Source organism: Bufo bufo, chromosome 2 (genome assembly GCF_905171765.1).
Source record: "Bufo bufo chromosome 2, aBufBuf1.1, whole genome shotgun sequence".
Taxonomy (NCBI): Eukaryota; Metazoa; Chordata; class Amphibia; order Anura; family Bufonidae; genus Bufo; species Bufo bufo.
This window is the reverse complement of record NC_053390.1, coordinates 86233369-86247076: the sequence shown is the minus strand read 5'-3', so window position 1 is coordinate 86247076 and position 13708 is coordinate 86233369. Positions and strand designations below refer to the sequence as shown.

At 44.4% G+C, this 13708-nt stretch overlaps 1 protein-coding gene across 2 annotated transcripts in view; it reads left to right on the top strand.

Annotated features, from left to right (window-relative positions):
- The first annotated feature begins 13554 nt into the window (after positions 1-13554).
- The window catches only part of NNT (nicotinamide nucleotide transhydrogenase), a 116303-nt gene continuing 116149 nt past the window's right edge, over positions 13555-13708 (top strand). For both annotated transcript variants that reach the window (XM_040421271.1, XM_040421270.1), the window contains exon 1: positions 13555-13701. The gene's annotated coding sequence lies outside the window, so the exon portion shown is untranslated. The remainder of the gene's footprint in view (positions 13702-13708) is intronic.

Here is a 13708-nt window from a genome sequence, read left to right as displayed (position 1 = left end):
GGCCACATCCCTTATTTGAGGCTCTCCTCATATTTCTCAAATTTAGAATCTTGCCCAAAATGGGTGTTTTTTTTATAGCAGAATAGAACAACAGTATCTAAAGGGTGTATCTCACAATGAAAGATGCAGCAAAGGCTGCAAAATTAAGATTTTTGCCCTAAATAGGTGTTTTTTTAATAGCAGAATAGCACAGCAGTGTCTAAAGCGTGTATCTCACACTGACAGATGCAGACAAGGCCGCAAATTAAGTATTTTGCCCAAAAAGGGTGTTTTTTTAATAACAGAATATGACAGCAGTATAAAACGCTTGAATTTCACACGTACAGATGCAAACAAGGCCGCAAATTAAGTATTTTGCCCAAAGTGGGTGTTTTTTTAATAACAGAATATGACAGCAGTATCTAAAGCGTGTATCTCACACTGACAGATGCAGACAAGGTTGCAAATTAAGTATTTTGGCCAAAAAGGGTGTTTTTTTTAAATAACAGAATATGACAGCAGTATATAACGCTTGAATTTCACACGTACAGATGCAGCAAGCGCTGTAAAATTGAATATTTTGCACAAAAAGGGTGTTTTTTAAAACCCAGAAAATTATTGCTGTATTCCTAGCTTAAATTGCACACTGACTAATGCGGCAGAGGCCCCAGGTGGAGGGTATTGCCAAAAATGGGTGTTTTTTAAAACCCAGAAAATTATTGATGTATTTCAAGCTTGTTTTTAACAATCACAGATGCAGCAAAGGCTGCAATAGTAAGTACTTTGCCCAAAAAGGGTGTTTTTTTTAATAACAGAATATGACAGCTGTATATAACTGTTGAATTTCACACTGACAGGTGCAGACATTGCTGCAAATTAAGTATTTTACCCAAAATGGGTGTTTTTTTAATAACAGAATATGACAGCGGTATATAATGCTTGAATTTCACACGTACAGATTGTGGTAAGGTGAACAGAAAAGTGTATGGTAAAGTCCTGGAAGGGGTGTATATCCCACCCAGCTTCCTCAACTGGGTCAGGTAAAGGGTCCAGAAGGTTAAAATGGTCTCAGCAATGTGTAGGTTTCCGAGACATTTTTGTTAAGTTTATGGGCTGGATTTTATTGGACTGGGAAAGGTAGGATTGGTAGAGGGACCTCCCCAGTCTACCCCATTCCTGGACAGGTTTTCCCCTAGCCTGAGGGATCCCCAGCTGAATCCAGCTGGGATCGTTAAGGGGAAATAAAGCACAGTCCAGGTTGTCAGTCTGGGGAGATTGATGCCTGGAGAAAGTCTGGGAAGCTGGCTGCCCTGCTGGCTAGAGTAGCCGAATTCTCTGTGTGAACTGTGTTCAACAGGTGAGTTAGGAACTTCACTGTATTAGCCAGAGCCCAGACGGGCAGGTGTTTATTTTGGTTTGGTTTATGTTTTGTGGTGCTGGACCTTCACCTTACCCAGTGAATTATAACTGGGGTTGCCTGTATTGCCGGAGTGTGATAAATAAAGCAACATTTGGACCTTAACCCTGTGGTCTGCAAGACAATCTGTCATTGTCACCCTACCTGAGAGTGTAACCCCTTACAAGATGCAGCAAGGGCTGTAAAATTTAGTATTTTGCCCAAAAAGGGTGTTTTTTAAATCCCAGAAAATTATTGCTGTATTTCTAGCTTAAATTGCACACCGACTAATGCGGCAGAGGCCCCAGATGGAGGGTATTGCCAAAAACTAGTGTTTTTTAAAACCCAGAAAAAGTATTTCAAGCTTGTTTTTAACAATCACAGATGCAGCAAAGGCTGCAATATTAAGTACTTTGCCCAAAAAATGTGTTTTTTCTAAAAATAACAGAATATGACAGCAGTATATAACGCTTGAATTTCACACTGACAGATGCAGACAAGACAGCAAATTAAGTATTTTGCCCAAAATTTTTTTTTTTTTTTAATAACAGAATATGACAGCAGTATATAACGCTTGAATTTCACACGTACAAATGCAGCAAGGGCTGTAAAATTGAGTATTCTGCCCAAAAAGGGTGTTTGTTAAAACCCAGAAAATTATTGCTGTATTTCTAGCTTAAATTGCATACTGACTAATGCTGCAAAGACACCAGAAGTAGGGTCTTGCCAAAAATGGGTGATTTTTTTTAAACCCAGAATATAATTGCAGTATTTCAAGCTTCTATTTGACTGTCACGAATGCACATATGCTGTGCTGTTACACAGAACTTGCATAAAATGGCTGCCGCCATCGCCCACCTAACTAACAGACGGATAAAAGTTATTTTTCTGGGTCACTGGGCTCAGGGCAGGGTAAAAAGATTGTGCACTGCACCCACAAAACAAAATCTAGGTAGATCGCTGAGTTAACAAGCACTTCTGATTAAAGATTCTGTCCTATTCTCTCCCTCACAGCAGCAGCATCCTATCCCTACACTAATCAGAGCAGAGTGACGTGCAGCGCTACGTGACTCCAGCTTATATAGAGGCTGGGTCACATGCTGAACTGGCCAATCACAGCCATGCCATTAGTATGCATGGCTGTGATGGCTTTTAAGGGCACAGAGTTAAACGCTTGTTGATTGGCCTTTTTAAAAAGCGCCATAAAATAGCCGAACACCGAACCCGAACTTTTACTGAAATGTTCGGGTTCGGTCCGGGGTCCAAAAATCCTAAAGTTCGGTACGAACCCGAACTTTACAGTTCGCGTTCGCTGAACCCTAGTTATAATGGCTCATTTTGTTTAGGGAGCAGTCATCAGGGGAAATAAAATGGCCATCATCCTACTTGTAGACACAAAACCTGTCCTAATCACACAGGAGAACAAGTTACTTCACAACACTGAGCTAGAGTTGCCTACAGCTTATCAGGGATTATGATCCTGAATACAGCTGATAAGATCGGCAGATGAATCTCTGTAGGAATGGAGCTCATGAGGAGACATGAAGTACAGAGAGGAGGTGGGGGTAATGAGCAGCAGCACTTGTATGCAGTTTGCTACTAGTGTTGATCGCAAGTTTTTATCGTGAATATTAGCACTTTGAGAAGTCGCGAATATCTAGAATATAATGCTATATCTTCGTAATCGCGAATATTCAAATTTTTTTTTTTTCATTTTTCATGATCCCTCACTGCTTCTTGCTTGTGGGCCAATGAGAAGGCTGCAATATCTTTGACTTTAGGAGTAGTGTTGATCGCGAATGTTCGTATTGCGAATTTTTATCGTGAATTTTCCGATTGCAGATTAGCAATCAAGAAAATAATGATGAGATCACGAATTCTCGAATATATGACGAATATTCGCCCAAATATCCACGAAATATTGCAAATTCGAATATTGCCCCTGCCGCTCATCACTATTTGCTACATTTCCACAGTCTCCATTACCACAGCCTGTCCTGTCCATCCTCTCTGTACTTTATATCTCCTCTTGAACTCCATTCCTACAGAGATTCAGCTGGAGATTTTATTAGCTGTATTCAGGATCATCATCCCTGACAGGTAGAGCAGAAAGGAGGTTGAAGCAGCTCTTTAGTTCAGTGTTGTGAAGTAACTTGTCCTGCTGTGTAATTAGGACAGGTTTTGTGTGTACTAATAGGACGGCAGCCATTTTATTTCCCCTGATGATTGCTACCCAGACAAAACAAGTCATTTGGAAATATATTTATAATAAAGTAATATTTAAGTATTTTCAGTAATTTTATGTTCTTAATTTGTGGAGAACCCCTTTAATGACTCAATAACAGATAATATTCTTTTTAAAGGGGTTATCCAACTTCCCCTCATCATACTTACCTGCTGCCATCGCGCCGTTCACTTCCTGGATTCTGGCTGGGGGCGGGCTTCATCTCTATTGAAGTCTTCTCCCGGCCGCGCCGCGCGCTGGACTGAACGCGCACGGCGCCGCGCATGCGCCATAGTGACTTATTCCTGTCCAGTATAGTACAGAGCCGGCGTGTGCGTTCGTGGCTCTATACTATTCTGGCCAGGAAGAAGTCACCATCGCGCATGCGCGGCGGCGTGCGCGTTCAGGACAGCGAGCAGCCCGGCTGGGAGAAAAGAAGGAGTCTTCTGCGCAAGCGCAGCCACCAGGCTTCCGGAGAAGAGCGGTGGCCGTAACCAGGGAATACCGAATGACAACAATGAGGTAAGTGGGGAAGAATTTTATCCTAAACAGTGGGAATTTGTTAATCAAATATATTTACAAAAATTATCACTGTCAAATCATTAACAGATTTAACAGTGATCATTATGATGGGAATACCCCTTTAAGCTGGAGTGGGTACATTTCTACTGACTCCAACTCCACTGAAAACTCCACTAAGATGACTCCACGGCCCTGGTCTTTATCAACGCTACGTTGCATGATGCTTCAGGCCTGGAGCTGCAGTGGTTAAACTGTACAGCGTTCCCCAGATGGCTTCCGCATGTCCTGATTTTAACGATATCTAAATCCTTAGGACATAGATCCAGTTGAATACAATGATGGAGCTCTCTGCTCCACCAGTCACTGGACTCTGTGTGGTCCAGTGCAGGCAAGCATGATGCAATGACGTCAACGCGCCTACGGAGCTGAGCAGGAGAGAGCACAAGCCGGGTATAATGTGTTCACTATTGTGAGAGGGCAACACTTATAATGTTCTCTGGGACTTCACCTAAATTCTCCGTCAGCTAAGGCTGGTGACACACTAACGTTTACCGATCCGGCTTTAACTCTTGCTCTAGCCTTAGGGGTTCTATACACTGCTATATACAAGTGACCCAGCATTTCACATACAGTACAACACTGTCAACATGACAACATTCTACATGTGCGTGGGCACACTATATTTAGTAGAGATTACACTTTGTCCCTTCATAAATGGTCAGGGTTATGCAATAAACATTAGAAGGTGTACAGTCGTGGCCAAAAGTTTTGAGAATTACATAAATATTGGAAATTGGAAAAGTTGCTGCTTAAGTTTTTATAATAGCAATTTACATATACTCCAGAATGTTATGAAGAGTGATCAGATGAATTGCATAGTCCTTCTTTGCCATGAAAATTAACTCAATCCCAAAAAAACATTTCCACTGCATTTCATTGCTGTCATTAAAGGACCTGCTGAGATCATTTCAGTAATTGTCTTGTTAACTTAGGTGAGAATGTTGACGAGCACAAGGCTGGAGATCATTATGTCAGGCTGATTGGGTTAAAATGGCAGACTTGACATGTTAAAAGGAGGGTGATGCTTGAAATCATTGTTCTTCCATTGTTAACCATGGTGACCTGCAAAGAAACGCGTGCAGCCATCATTGCGTTGCATAAAAATGGCTTCACAGGCAAGGATATTGTGGCTACTAAGATTGCACCTCAATCAACAATTTATAGGATCATCAAGAACTTCAAGGAAAGAGTTTCAATTCTTGTTAAGAAGGCTTCAGGGCGTCCAAGAAAGTCCAGCAAGCGTCAGGATCGTCTCCTAAAGAGGATTCAGCTGCGGGATCGGAGTGCAACCAGTGCAGAGCTTGCTCAGGAATGGCAGCAGGCAGGTGTGAGCGCATCTGCACGCACAGTGAGGCGAAGACTTTTGGAAGATGGCCTGGTGTCAAGAAGGGCAGCAAAGAAGCCACTTCTCTCCAAAAAAACATCAGGGACAGATTGATCTTCTGCAGAAAGTATGGTGAATGGACTGCTGAGGACTGGGGAAAAGTCATATTCTCCGATAAAGCTTCTTTCCGATTGTTTGGGGCATCTGGAAAAAGGCTTGTCCGGAGAAGAAAAGGTGAGCGCTACCATCAGTCCTGTGTCATGCCAACAGTAAAGCATCCTGAGACCATTCATGTGTGGGGTTGCTTCTCATCCAAGGGAGTGGGCTCACTCACAATTTTGCCCAAAAACACAGCCATGAATAAAGACTGGTACCAAAACACCCTCCAACAGCAACTTCTTCCAACAATCCAACAACAGTTTGGTGAAGAACAATGCATTTTCCAGCACGATGGAGCACCGTGCCATAAGGCAAAAGTGATAACTAAGTGGCTTGGGGGCCAAAACGTTGACATTTTGGGTCCATGGCCTGGAAACTCCCCAGATCTTAATCCCATTGAGAACTTGTGGTCAATCTTCAAGAGGCGGGTGGACAAACAAAAACCCACTAATTCTGACAAACTCCAAGAAGTGATTATGAAAGAATGGGTTGCTATCAGTCAGGAATTGGCCCAGAAGTTGATTGAGAGCATGCCCAGTCGAATTGCAGAGGTCCTGAAAAAGAAGGGCCAACACTGCAAATACTGACTCTTTGCATAAATGTCATGTAATTGTCGATAAAAGCCTTTGAAACGTATGAAATGCGTGTAATTATATTTCACTACATCACAGAAACAACTGAAACAAAGATCTAAAAGCAGTTTAGCAGCAAACTTTGTGAAAACTAATATTTGTGTCATTCTCAAAACTTTTGGCCACGACTGTAGTTGCGGTGCCATCAGATAGGTCACACAATGAGCTGTCCTATTATTAAAGGGTACGTGGCCCGATTAAAGAGGACCTGTCACCTCTCCTGACGTTTCCGTTTTAGGAAGTGGTTGCCTTCCCCATGTAATGATTTTGGAGCATCTATTCCTGTGAGCCTATGGTGCTCTATTTCCTTAATATTCCTACTAGAAGTTATGAATGACTTACTAGCAGTTTGCAGTGAAGGTCCAGTTGAATGCCTGTCCCTGCACAACCTGACTCTATCCAATCAGTGCTGCCAGTATCAGACTGTGCAGTGACACCCCCCGCCCAACTGGTAACACCCATTGGGACCTTCACTGCAAACTGTTAACAACTCATTCATAATTTCTAGCAGGAATAATAAGGGAATGGCACAACATCGAGTCATAAGAATAGACGCCCCAGCATTGTTATTACAAGAAGGATGCCAGTTGTTACTAAAGCAAGCAAGCCCGGCCACCCTTCATTTTCATGGGGTTTCAAAAATAGCCGAGCGGTGGTTTGGCTATTTCCAGCAGTCCTGTAGAGGTGCACGTGTGGTGCGCTCTCCATTTATTTCTATGGGAGTTCCAAAAATAGCCAAGCATGCTCGCTCAGCTATTATCAGAACTCTCATGGAAGTAAATGGAGATCACACCGCACATGTGCAGTGCGCTCGACTTCGCTTTGGGGGCCCTGTTCTGGAGATAAGAGCGGACCCCAGTTATACTGTATGAGACCAATGTCTGAAAAGACATAACCCCTTGAAAGGCTATGGACACCTTTGAGGGCATTTTTTTAATACTGCAGTAATTTTTTTCTTCTACAACCTTCACTTTCAGTGTATCTGCAGACTATTGCTCCCCCCTTCTCAGTGAATCTATCAGAGATCTGCTCTGAAGGCTCAATTTGTAGTCTTCTAGGGAATCTGTCATCAGGTTTAGGCCTCATGCACACGAATGTAGTTATGGTCCGCATCCGAGCCGCAGTTTTTGCGGCTCGGATGCAGACCCATTTACTTCAATGGGGCCGCAAAAGATGCGGACAGCACTCCGTGTGCTGTCCGCATCCGTTGCTACTTTCTGAGGCCCCACAAAGAAAATATAGCATGTCCTACTCTTGTCTGTTTTGCGGACAAGAATAGGCATTTCTACAATGGGCCGCCCGTTCCGTTCTGCAAATTGCAGAAGGCACACGGACGGCTTCCGTTTTTTGCAGATCCGCGGACCACAAAAAATGGAACGGTTGTGTGCATGAGGCCTTAGACCAGTTGTTCTCAACCTTTCTAAAGCCGTGACCCCTTAATACAGTTCCTCATGTTGTGGTGACCCCCAACCATTACATTTTTTTCCTTGCTACGTCATAACTAATTTTGTTACTGTTATGATGACCCACCAAAAACACGCACAGACACCAATACACCCAATGTTAATTCAAATACACAAGTATTCATTCATAACCACAGAACTTTAGCATAAATACAAAATATTTGTAAACCAAATAAATAACTTTAAAATAAATAATAAACAACAAATACCCCCTAAAAAATAAATCAGTGGTGCGCACAGTACCCCTCAAATAAATAACTCAGTGGTGCTCACAGTACCCCCCCCAAAAAAAAAAAAAAAAATCAGTGGTGCTCAGGGTACCCCTCAAATAAATAAATCACCGGGGCTTCAGGTCTCCCCAAAATAAATAAATCGGCGGTGCTCAGGGTACCCCCAAATAAATAAATCAGTGGTGCATCAGGTTTCCCCCAAATAAATAAATCAGAAGTGCTCAGGGTCCCCCAAATAAATAAATCAGCGGTGCTTCAGGTCCCCCCCAAATAAATAAATCAATGGTGCTCAGGGTCCCCCAAATAAATAAATCAGCGGTGCTTCATGTCCCCCCAAATAAATTAAGCCTTGCTCAGCCAAATAATTAAAATAAAATTAGCCAGGCTCAATTAAATCATTGGTGGCAGTGGTGCTCAGCGGCGGTGTCATTAACGAAAAAACTCGGACCTCAGCAGACAGGCGGCCCGACTTACCCGTCCAGACGTCAGGCTCCTTCAAGCACAGGCAGTGATAGGACATCACTTCCTGTGCGCGAGGATAAGGGGCCGCTGCCGTTGCGCGGGCGACCCACAATAGGAAGCCTCAGGCGACCCCCCGGAAAGGGCCGATCGACCCCCAGGTTCAGAACCGCTGCCTTAGACTGATCTGAGGGCAACATAAGTAGTGACAGGGACCCTGAGACCACCCACTCTACTTTCCACAGGTTAGGTCTGTTTCACACTGCCGGCACCGCCTTTCGGCAGGCTATTCCGTCTTATAATGCGGGGAATCGGCCAGACAAAAAACACTGTGTGCAGCTGTATTTTTCTGGCCGTTTCTCAGCATATTTGCTGGATTGCGACTGGATCACCGCTGGATCCCATTATAGTTAATGGGCCTGGAAGGCATTCTGGCAATACCGTAGGACGCAGAGACAGTTGCTTGTAATGGTAAAGCAGGGAGCCGTCCGCTTCCCACTTCACTGTTCAGCTGAGCTGCTGGAGCTCCACATTGCTGAGCTGTGTAGGAGGAGCAGTGCAGGCCCGGCAATCATCCTCTGCTCCTCTTACACAGCCCAGCAGTGTGGTGGATGACTGTATCCTGCCTGCAGTTGCTGGAGAGCGCAGGGTGAGCTGTGATTATTGGAGGAACTAGGTATTAACAGTTTTCTTTTTTTTTTTGTACTTCCTGTGAAGGGGGCACATATCTGGGCATAACTATTTTGAAGGGGGCACATGTGGGCATAACTACTGTGAAGGGGGCACATATCTGTGCATAGCTAGTGTGAATGGGGCACATGTGGGCATAACTACTATGAAGGGGGAACCTATCCGGGCATAACTACTGTGATGCGGCAGATATCTGGGCATAACTACTATAAACGGGCACATATATGGGCATACCTACTGTGAAAAGGGCACATATCTGGGCATAACTACTGTGAAGGTAGCATATCTAGGCATAACTACTGTGAAGGGGGCACATATCTAAGCATTACTACTGTGAAGGGGGCTTATCTATGCATAACTACTGTGAAGGGGGCACATATCTGGGCATAACTACTGTGAAGAGGACACATATCTAAGCATTACTACTGTGAAGGGGGCCTATCTAGACATAGCTACTGTGAAGGGGGCACATATTTGGGAATAACTGCTGTGAAGGGGGCATATCTACTGTGAAGAGGGCACATATCTGGTCACAACTACCATGAAGAGGGCACATGTGGGCATAACTACCATAAGAAGGTACATGTGGGCATGACTACTGTGAAGGGGGCACATGTGGGCATAACTACTATGAGGTAGCACAATGTGGACATTGCTACTGTGAGAGGCGCAATGTAGGAATAACTACTGTGTGGTGGCATAAAGGGAGAATATCTACTATGTGGGGGTATAAAGGGGATTCGGTGTGTATAGTTATATTTTGGGTGGAGTTAGAGGTGTGGCCCAGTATTAAAAAATGTACGCGCGTGGCACATATTGTCCCTCTAGGTATGCCTAATCAGTGGTTGGAGTTTATCACAATTTCTGTGTTTTTTTTGTTCTCCTGCTTTTTGAGGACTGACCACAGGTTTTCAAAGGGATTGATACAGTCCTGATCAAAAGTTTAAGACCACTTGAAAAATGGCAAAAAATCATATTTAGCATGGCTGGATCTTAACAAGGTTCCAAGTAGAGCTTCAACATGCAACAAGAAGAAATTAGAGTGAGACAAAACATTTTTTGAGCATTCAATTAATTGAAAATAACGATTAAACTGAAACAGGCCGTTTTTCAGCTGATCCAAATTTTAGGACCACATGCCTTTAAAAGGCCAAATCTGTGCAAAGATGTGGATTTATTGTCATTTTCTGTCAGGTAGTCACACGTTGTGATGGCAAAGGCAAAAAAACTCTCTCTTTTTGAACGTGGTCGGGTTGTTGAACTGCATAAGCAGGGTCTCTCACAGCGCGCCATCGCTGCTGAGGTGGGACGCAGTAAGACAGTCATTTGGGATTTCCTAAATGATCCTGAGGGTTATGGAACAAAAAAGTCAAGTGGAAGACACAAAAAAATTTCATCAGCACTGAGCCGGAGGATCCAATTGGCTGTCCGTCAAGACACTGGACGATCCTCGACCCAAATTAAGGCCCTTACTGGTGCTGACTGCAGCCCCATAACTATCAGACGGCATCTGAGACTGAAGGGCTTCAAAAACAAAAAACGTCTTCAAAGACCTCGTCTCCTTGAACGCCACAGAACTGCTTGTTTGGACTTTGCAAGAGAGCAGCAAACATGGGACATTCAAAGGTGGAAGAAAGTTTTATTCTCTGATGAGAAAAAATTTAACCTTGATGGTCCTGATGGTTTCCAACGTTACTGGCATGACAAGCAGATCCCACCTGAGATGTTTTCTACGCGCGACAGTGGAGGTGGCGCCATAATGGTCTGGGGTGCTTTTTCCTTCAGTGGAACAATGGAACTTCAGGAAGTGTAGGGGCGTCAAACGGCCGCTGCCTATGTCCAGATGTTGCAGAGAGCATTCCTCATGACTGAGGGCCCTCGTCTGTGTGGTAACGACTGGGTTTTTTAACAGGACAACGCTACAGTACACAATGCCCGCAGGACAAGGGACTTCTTCCAGGAGAATAACATCACTCTTTTGGCCCATCCTGCGTGTTCCCCTGATCTAAATCCAATTGAGAACCTTTGGGGATGGATGGCAAGGGAAGTTTACAAAAATGGACAACAGTTCCAGACAGTAGATGGCCTTCGTGCGGCCGTCTTCACCACTTGGAGAAATGTTCCCACTCACCTCATGGAAACGCTTGCATCAAGCATGCCGAAACGGATTTTTGAAGTGATAAACAAGAACGGCGGAGGTACTCATTGCTGAGTTCATGTTTGTAAGTTGGATTTCTGTTTTGGGGGGGTTTAGTTTTTTTTTGGAGGTGTGGTCCTAAACTTTTGATCAGCTGAAAAACAGCCTGTTTCAGTTTATTCGTTGTTTTCATTAAATTGAATGCTCAAAAAATGTTTTGTCTCACTCCCATTTCTTCTTGTTGCATGTTGAAGCTCTACTTGGAACCTTGTTAAGATCCAGCCATGCTAAATAAGATTTTTTGCCATTTTTCAAGTGGTCTTAAACTTTTGATCAGGACTGTATCTGCAGAGCTTCTGGCCATGGACCCAAATTTCTATGTTTTTTTCACCGAGTCACTTAGTTATCATATTTGCCATGTGGCATGGTCTCCATTATGCTGGAAAAAGCACAGTTCATCACCAAATTGCTCCTGGATGGTTGGGAGAAGTTGCTCATGGAGGGTATTTTAATGCCATTCTTTATTCATGGCAGTGTTCTTTGGCAAAATTGGAAGTGAGCCCACTACCTAGGATGAGAAGCAACTCCACACATGAATGGTCTCGGGATGCTTTACTTTTGGCATGACACAGGACTCATGGTGGAGCTTATCATTTCTTCTCAATCAAAATCATGTTTGGGACAATCATTTTTCCAGATGTCCCAAACTGTTTGAAGAAGGCCTCTGCAGTCCAGTCCATGTACTTCCTGCAGAATGTCAGTCTGTCTTGGAGGGCTTCTTTGCTGTCCTTCTTGACACCTAGCCATCCTCCATGTGCTAACAGTAAAGCATCCTGAGACCATTCTTGCGTGTGGTTGCTTCTCATCCAAGGGAGTCGGCTCAATGACAATTTTGCCTAAGAACGCTGCCATGAATAAAGAATGGGATCAAAACATCCTCCAAGAGCAACTTCTCCCTACTGTGCGGCAGCAATTAGGTGATGGACAATGCTTTTTCCAGCATGATGAAGCACCATGTCACAAACCAAACATGATAAGTGGCTCCGTGAACAAAGCATTGAAATTTGGGGTCTGTGGCCAAGAAACTCCTTAGATTTAAATCCTATCGACCCTTTGGTCCAAGCACTGATTAGGTAAGTATGTGTTGACATCAGTCAGGGTTTGGCCCAGAAGCTGATATCCAGCATGCCAGGATGAATTGCAGAAGTCTTCAAAAAGTAGAGTCACCACTGGAAATATTGAGTCTTTGCATAAACCTGATATATTTGTCAATGAAAGTTTAAAAAAACGTATCTCTTAAAACTTTTATTCATGACTATAGATAAATGTAATGGGCAGTGGGTGTGGAACCACTGTGCCAACTAGCCATTTTGGCTTTGGGTTATCCCTAAGGGTGTTATCCTGGCAGTTCCCACCCTTTAACACCTACACAGAGATCCGATCTTCACTGCAGAGGAGACACCAGGATGCTCCCTACTGAGATAGTCTGAGTCTAGTTGCCAGCTGGCCCACGGAGGTCAGAGACATTGGTGGAAGGCACTGAAAGGTCAGGCACTATTCGTAGTCCAGTAACAGGCCGAGGTCAGGGCAGGCATAATATATGTGTACGAGAGAGTAATCCGAGGTCAGGCCAGGTGGCAATGGGCCAATAAGGAAGTTAGGCTAAGGTCAAGACAGGCAGAGGATAGTGAGAGATGGTAATCCAGGCAGAGGTTCTGTACACGGGCAGATGATCAGAATAGAACACTTTCACTGGTCACTAGCAAACCTATTGCTCAGGCACCTCTCCCTTGGGAAATGTGCCTTACATACACACAGATGTTCAGCCATGGATTGGTGAGAAAACAAGAAGTGCGCTGGCCCTTCAAGAGTCGGGAGGCAGTCACATGCCTTACTGGACAAGAAAAGAGGCCTATTAGCCGAGCGCCGACTTTGTCCTCTAGCGGGGCACCGAGGACTTCAGCGACCTACCCTGGCAGTGGACGGCTGGCGGGCAGCATGTAAAGAGTAAGTTCTGCAGCGCCTGTGCTGGATAGCGCAATGGCGGTGGGTGTGGAGCACTGCCATAACAATATATAGATAATAGATAGATTTTAGATAAATAGATTTGAGAGAGATAGATGTAGTTTGACTAGATAGCTACAATATACTATGGCTCTAATATAAGAAGACATTGGGGACACAGATGTGACACTACAGCCTTCACCTCCAAGGACACACTGGCAGTTGCACTCCAGTCCTGGCAGTCAGTCAGTGCCCTTACAGAAGGGGCGGGGCCGGGGCAGTGACGTCACGCGGCCGCTCTCTGTTCCGTCTCTTCCGGGGCAGCTGAGTGACCGGCCGGCAGCTTAGCTTGTGCTCGGAGTCTCCCTGCCTGCAGAAGCGGCCGGAGCGGGAAGTGCAGGCACCGCAGCGGCTCATTCCAGGTCAGTG